Below are 7,053 nucleotides of genomic sequence, written 5' to 3' on the forward strand. Positions count from 1 at the left end.
GCCTGGCACAGACTCAACAATGGTGACGTCATGTGTATTGAAAGTGTTACGAAGCAAAAAGCGAAGGAAGTAATTTACTGAAATCTATACCAAAAAAGTCAAATTTATTTTGCCTAAATTGCAAAGTATGAGAATGAACAGTTATCCTCTCTATAAAAGTGGTCTAGTATATTTCATTGGTTACTTCAGGATAAATATATGAAATTTGGGAGTATACATCAAGCCAATCAAACTACTATGAGCGTTTTTAAATCATTGATGTCTGTGTTTCCTTGTCATTCCGCCAAAAAAAATTAAATATTCAGTTTTGGAGTCACTATTGACTCTAAAAAGATGGATGACACAGCTAGATGCTCTGTCTCGTTCTGCTGCTCTGCAACTTATTACAAGGTAACTTTTCAAGTTCACTACAGATATCTTTGCAAATTCACTACGAAGTATCTCTACAAATTCACTACGAGAAATCTTTGTCGAACAAGCATAAGATATGTATAGGCGACACTACAATGAAAAAATCTTGAAGAGGATATCGCTGCCGCCATTGTAAAGCATAAGCTGAAGTAGGCGAGAAGCAGGAGGAGCAAAAGGTACCACTGGTAGGGAAGCAGAAACTGCAGTATCTAAAGGAGCTGCAGAAGACGTGGACATTGCAGCAGGGAAACTGCACAAGTGCGAGTGTTGCAGCAGGAAGCATAAGCAGAAGAAAGTGAAAAGCAGAAGGTGTCCACTGGTGGTTTGCTGGTGTGGAAGCAGAAGATGCAGTATCTAAAGGAGCTGAAAAGGAAGATGCTAGCATAGCAGGAGGAAATTAAATGACGTGCCAAATTGTATAAGTCGTTTTAGTGTCAATAAATAATTCTATATTGTGGCAAATTGTATAAATCATTTTAGAGTCAATAAATAATTCTATCTTGTGCCAAATTGTATAAGTTGTTTTAGTGTCAATAAATAATTCTATCTTGTGCCAAATTGCATAAGTCGTTTTAGTGTCAATAAATAATTCCATCTTTCCAAACTGGTCTTTATTTATAATAATCTACCTTATCTATAATGTGAGGAATCTTAGAAGAAATTAATTAGGCTAGTTAATTCAATATGGAATCTACCTATGGTACCTCCGCTGCCAGAGACCTGCCAGCAACGATATATCACTGTTGGACAGAAGATTGATTTGTCAGTAAAAGTTCAGATTATGTGGATTAAGGTTTCAATCATAATGCAAAAACTAAATATTTACATAACATTGACACAAACATCAAGAATCACGCCATTCAGATGCAGTATCTAAAGGAGCTGAAAAGGAAGATGCTAGCATAGCAGGAGGAAATTCAATGACATGCCAAATTGTATAAGTCGTTTTAGTGTCAATAAATAATTCTATCTTGTGCCAAATTGTATAAGTTGTTTTAGTGTCAATAAATAATTCTATCTTGTGCCAAATTGTATAAGTCGTTTTAGTGTCAATAAATAATTCTACCTTGTGCCAAATTGTATAAGTTGTTTTAGTGTCAATAAATAATTCTATCTTGTGCCAAATTGTATAAGTTGTTTTAGTGTCAATAAATAATTCTACCTTGTGCCAAATTGTATAAGTTGTTTTAGTGTCAATAAATAATTCTATCTTGTGCCAAATTGTATAAGTTGTTTTAGTGTCAATAAATAATTCTGTCTTGTGCCAAATTGTATAAGTCGTTTTAGTGTCAATAAATAATTCCATCTTTCCAAACTGGTCTTTATTTATAATAATCTACCTTATCTATAATGTGAGGAATCTTAGAAGAAATTAATTAGGCTAGTTAATTCAATATGGAATCTGCCTATGGTACCTCCACTGCCAGAGACCTGCCAGCAACAATATATCACTGTTGGACAGAAGATTGATTTGTCAGTAAAAGTTCAGATTATTTGGATTAAGGTTTCAATCACAATGCAAAAATTAAATATTTACATAACATTGACACAAACATCAAGAATCACGCCATTAAAATTCGACCAATATATTCACGCATACTGCCACCACCAATAACGTCACTGCTTAGGTCTTTGATCCATTCTATCTCCTGATTATTAAAGTTAATCGCACCAGCATTTTTTTGGTTTTCAACACTTCTCCCTTTTTGGTCCATAGTAATTCATCTCAAGAGATACACGCAATCATTACAACAATATAAATTAGAAGTGTTATTAAGCAGACAGAGGATTTTCGGTCCCTCGGCATACGGAGCATAGCACTGAGTGCAACAATCTTCATGCAACTGATGCACAGTTATTTCATGCTTAGAAGTTGTATGTTACAACTCAGTCATGTGTCTGCATGCAGTCAAAAGTGATGTCGTATTGGCTCCACGTGTTACAGTAGGGTGGACAGCTGATCTCTAATATGTAAGTATTTTATTTAGTTTTTTTTTTTTTTCGATCAATATTATTTATTACAAAAATACATATTAAATACCGGTTCATTCTAACACATTTAAAGGTAATTATTTAAACAATAATTAACATACAAAGCTAGTTGTGCAGACCAATTTACTGATAGCTGTTGCCTAGAATGCGTCTTAGGAGAGATGATGGAGAAATTTTGTTCTTGTAGAAATTCTTATAAGTTCATAGAGGTTAGTAAACGTTTTTCTGTAACAAAACAATTTCCCGAACTAAAAAAACATCACAGTTTCATTGTTGGTGATAAAAGTTAGGATACTAATTTAAAGTTAGATCGCAATAATAGTGCATCATGATAGTATGTTTAGGAGGGATGTCAATTACTAACACCTGATTACAATGATTTTGTATTAATTGACAGCCATGTCAATTGACGGGAGGCCACCAGTGTAGCTCAGTTGGCTGAGGCACTTGCCTCCCGATTTGGAGTTGCACTCGGGCACGGGTTCGATTCCCGCTTGGGCTGATTACCTGGTCGGGTTTTTTCCGATGTTTGGTAATCTATGGCGAGATCGCCAATACCATCTCGCTATCACCAATCCCATCGATGCTAAATAACCGAGTAGTTGATACAACGTCGTTAAATAACCATCTAAAAAAATTGACAGCGTAGCAATGAACACGATTTCTTTCATAAGCACGATCTACTGCAATGTAGGCCTAGACATAAGCTATATTAAAATTAATTCACGTATTATTAAATATCTAGTAACTATTTGTCTGTTTTCAGATGAATGAGAATCAACAAAAGTTCCCAAGATTTTCCTAAGGGAATTAGAGCAAGTTCTTGATGAGGAACTCAGGCCGTATCTCAAAGCTACATTTTCAGTTGAAGTGAACTAGATTGTTGACTAAATAGCCGGATGTGACATCAGAAGTTATGATCCAAAGCTACATAGTGCATAGCAATCAAGTCCGTAGTAGCTAGTAAACGAAAATGCTTCTTGATTGTTGACTTGTTCACTAAAGAAACATGGATACCTCATCAGCAATTGGGGTTATGAAATCTGAAAATGCTTTGGAAGTGAAATAATGTAAATATAATTTAGAATAACATGTTAACTTTGAACACTGACATTGTTAGTACCTTCTGTACAATGTTTTAAACAATATTGTAATATATTAAGTCCTTATCTTTTTCACATAACTTGTAATGAAACTGCATTAGGACACTGCCTTCTTAATTCAGTGCTGCACCGTGATGTCATGTTTTTTTAGAAAAATAGTCTATGAAGAAGGCCATGTTTCAAACATACATGTCCAAGGCTCCATAGTGTGTAGTTTACAAGTCAACTAGTTGCTAGTCACTAGTGTGTAGTTTGGACTTGAGCTTTGAGACACAGCCTCAAAACATTTGAGGAATAATACAGCACAACTTTGGAATAAGACTACTGTTCCATAGCTTGTTACAACTGAAAGAGCAAAATCATCACAGACAGCAAGTGATAAAGAGATGGAGGTAAATGTGGCTGAAAAAGAAAGAGCAGATGGAGATGATGGACGAGAAAAATTATCACAGGTAGGAAATGATAAAGAGATAGGCTACCACAGATAAATGTGGTTGAAGAAGAAAGAGCAGATGGAGATGATGAACAACTAAGTGTAGAGTTCTCTTCCTCAAAGGAAAACAGTGCCAGAAAATCACAGATTATATCTCATCACCTTTAAGTCAACATTACTTTGGCCAGAAGCACGACCCAGTACAACCAAAGAAAAAGGGATAAAATTCCATCTGTTGCATCATCTGAAAAGTGAGGGAAATACAAAGAAAACGGGAAGAAAAACAGAAGAATAAACGAGAGGTTGAACAAAAAACAAATCAGAATAGGAAAGAAAATATGTTGTCTAAAATGATAAAAAAAATCTGCATAATTCCAGTTCTTCAGATAGTGAATAAGAAAATGGTTCTTCAGTAAGAAGGTGAAGTAGGCTTACGGAGAGAACCCAGTGATGAAGACGGTGATATTGGCACAGTTCCTGAAAAATATCAAATCCTATTGCAACTAATGATTTTGACACGTGCAGTACAATGAAGAGTTCTACCCTGGCCAGGTTCTTATATACTGTATCAAAATATGATGAAAAGTTTCTGGAAATGGCCAGACAGAGAATGTATTTTTAAGTAGCCTACCTATGACAAATCCTGTATTAAACATAAAATTGGCCTTTCTCGCTTATTTAAATCGTCCATGTGCATTTTTGATCCCAAAAATGGAAAATATATTATTCCTTCTTAAGCTCTCTGGCTTGAACTTATTATGTTTCTTCCTCTTTAACCATTTTTCCTGCAATTTTTATAGATTAACATGGATAATTATTTTACAATGAAGGTTGCATTTTGTGTTACTGCTGCAAAAATTTGTCATTTCAATAAAAAAATTCTCATAACCTGACAATGTCAAATACTACTACCTATGTCAATTTCTGATAATCTATACCTCAACATTTTTTGTCTATTACTATTTAATTTGCATGTGTCTAAAATGAAATATCATTTTACATAATAAACATTATAAGTTTATACCGTGAACAATAAACCAAGTACAGAATGACCTTAAAATTACTTGCCAATAAAATTGTAGTAATATCTGTGATTTTATTTCCTTTGCCTGACAATTAGTCTACTCCTACATTTACCCAATATATGACTATCAATATTACGAACAAACATGTAAATATATAAAGTTACTGGCATTTAAAAATAATTACCACAAATATAAAGTTAGCCTACAGGCAATTATAAATAATTGTATCCATTGCTGACGTCCGCATTTCATCGAAACGAACGCCAGAATGAAGAGAAAAATGCAACGCAGAAAAGCTTCCAGCTAGGCTATTATGAAAAACACAGGAACCAACCATGCAGAGTTTCAAGACAAAACTTCAGTGGTTAAAATTCAGTCATGATGGGGGGGAAGCTACATTAATAATAAAAACCCAACACCTGTAGAGAGAGAGATTGAAATCACCATAGCTAGGTACAACGATTAATAGAAATACTATTTCCGCAGGGTGACCTCATGGCAAAAAGGTTCGTCTTGAGAGGTACGTCTAAACATAAATTTATTTAATTTAACCACAAGATGTCACGAACACGCGCGAGATTATCACACCACTCTTTTAGTAATCAAAGAATACAACAGAAATAACTTAAGACTATACTTAGGCCTATGGAGACACCGGTACACTGAATTCAAAAGGACTTCCACGAAAAAAAAAAAAATACATTTTCATAACAAGCTTAATTAATGACTAAATCAAAGTATGTATTATTATTCACAACCTTAGAGATAATTTTTAGTAAAAACCGCTTAAATATCAAATACCTCTACTAGCCAAGATATTATTTTAATTTATAAATGTTTCGACATTAAACTGTGTTAAAACCGAATACAATCTCCACCCAAATACTGTACATGCTTAATGTAACATTGACAACTATAGGCCTACTATGCAACTTGCATATCAAAAAAACATTTTTGGCAACTAATCGACAATCAAATTAAATTATACAGCTATTTCCAAAATATATTGACTCAATTCATTCGCGTCTTATTTTTAATAACACCACAGCTACTTTAAAAACTACATTTTTATACATAACATTTACTTCAACGTACGGCTTAGCAAAGTTTAGACCATACAAAATGGAATAAATATATTGCAGAATGATAACCTAAACTTCATAACCTGTAATTACGAAGTCTCTTGCCATCATAAAATAAATTAAAAGCTGCACTTTTCACACAATGCTAACACATCAATAAGATATTCAATTACATTTAACAGGTCTAGTATTGTAAAATGAGATATTATGGATGCCGGGTGTACTTGACAAGTTACAACACGCCCAACTCCCGAATTCGCAAGCCGAATCATTTCACCGTCATGTGTCATTCTACAAATCAATGTAACCCACGAGAAAAATCAAACATTAAATATTTTTCTTCATCTAAGAATGCCGGTTTACAAAAGAAGTTTCCTACCTTTTTATATGATGAATTTATAATGTTAGGAAGCACGATTCACCAACAAATTTCTTATTCCAGCCCATTTCCTCACCAAAACATGAAACAGCCCACTTTACAGCAATGCAACATTCAATGACGTCAACCAGTGCGACAGCCTTCGAGATTCAACATGAAACCATATACATTCACAGCAACGATGCTCGAGAAGGCAGGTGGCAGCCTTCGGAAAGTAGCTAAACCATTATTTTGGCGCGAATTTTTGAATTGCTTTGTCATATTTCTGTATTATAACAACTGGCCATTTCAATACTTCATATGAATTATTTATTCTCCTCAGGTACTTTTAGCCCAGGAAGAGGGCAAATATAGGGCCAATTCTGAACAATCTCCAAATAAAGTTTTACTCGTCCACGGCGAGTGAAGCCGAGGACATAATGTGAACTATCGCGATGCGATATTACGAACGCAGAAGCAGTAGCATAACAGCTCCTGGCTGCAGGACTCCACTAGCCTTGGTCGAGTAATACCTCCTTATGAGACAACATGAAACATGTTTATTACACAGTACTGGTATTAAACATTTATAATAATTCAATAATTCATATGAATTACTTATTCTCCACAGGTACTTTTGGCCCTGGAA

General features: G+C 34.5%; 1 protein-coding gene across 2 annotated transcripts in view; it reads right to left on the reverse strand.

Moving 5' to 3' along the window:
• Positions 1-6,566, reverse strand: part of bsk (mitogen-activated protein kinase dJNK) — a 952,253-nt gene extending 945,687 nt beyond the window's left edge. For both annotated transcript variants that reach the window (XM_069843975.1, XM_069843973.1), the window contains exon 1: positions 6,426-6,566. The gene's annotated coding sequence lies outside the window, so the exon portion shown is untranslated. The remainder of the gene's footprint in view (positions 1-6,425) is intronic.
• Positions 6,567-7,053: the final 487 nt, after the last annotated feature.

This window comes from Periplaneta americana, chromosome 13, assembly GCF_040183065.1.
Source record: "Periplaneta americana isolate PAMFEO1 chromosome 13, P.americana_PAMFEO1_priV1, whole genome shotgun sequence".
NCBI lineage: Eukaryota > Metazoa > Arthropoda > Insecta > Blattodea > Blattidae > Periplaneta > Periplaneta americana.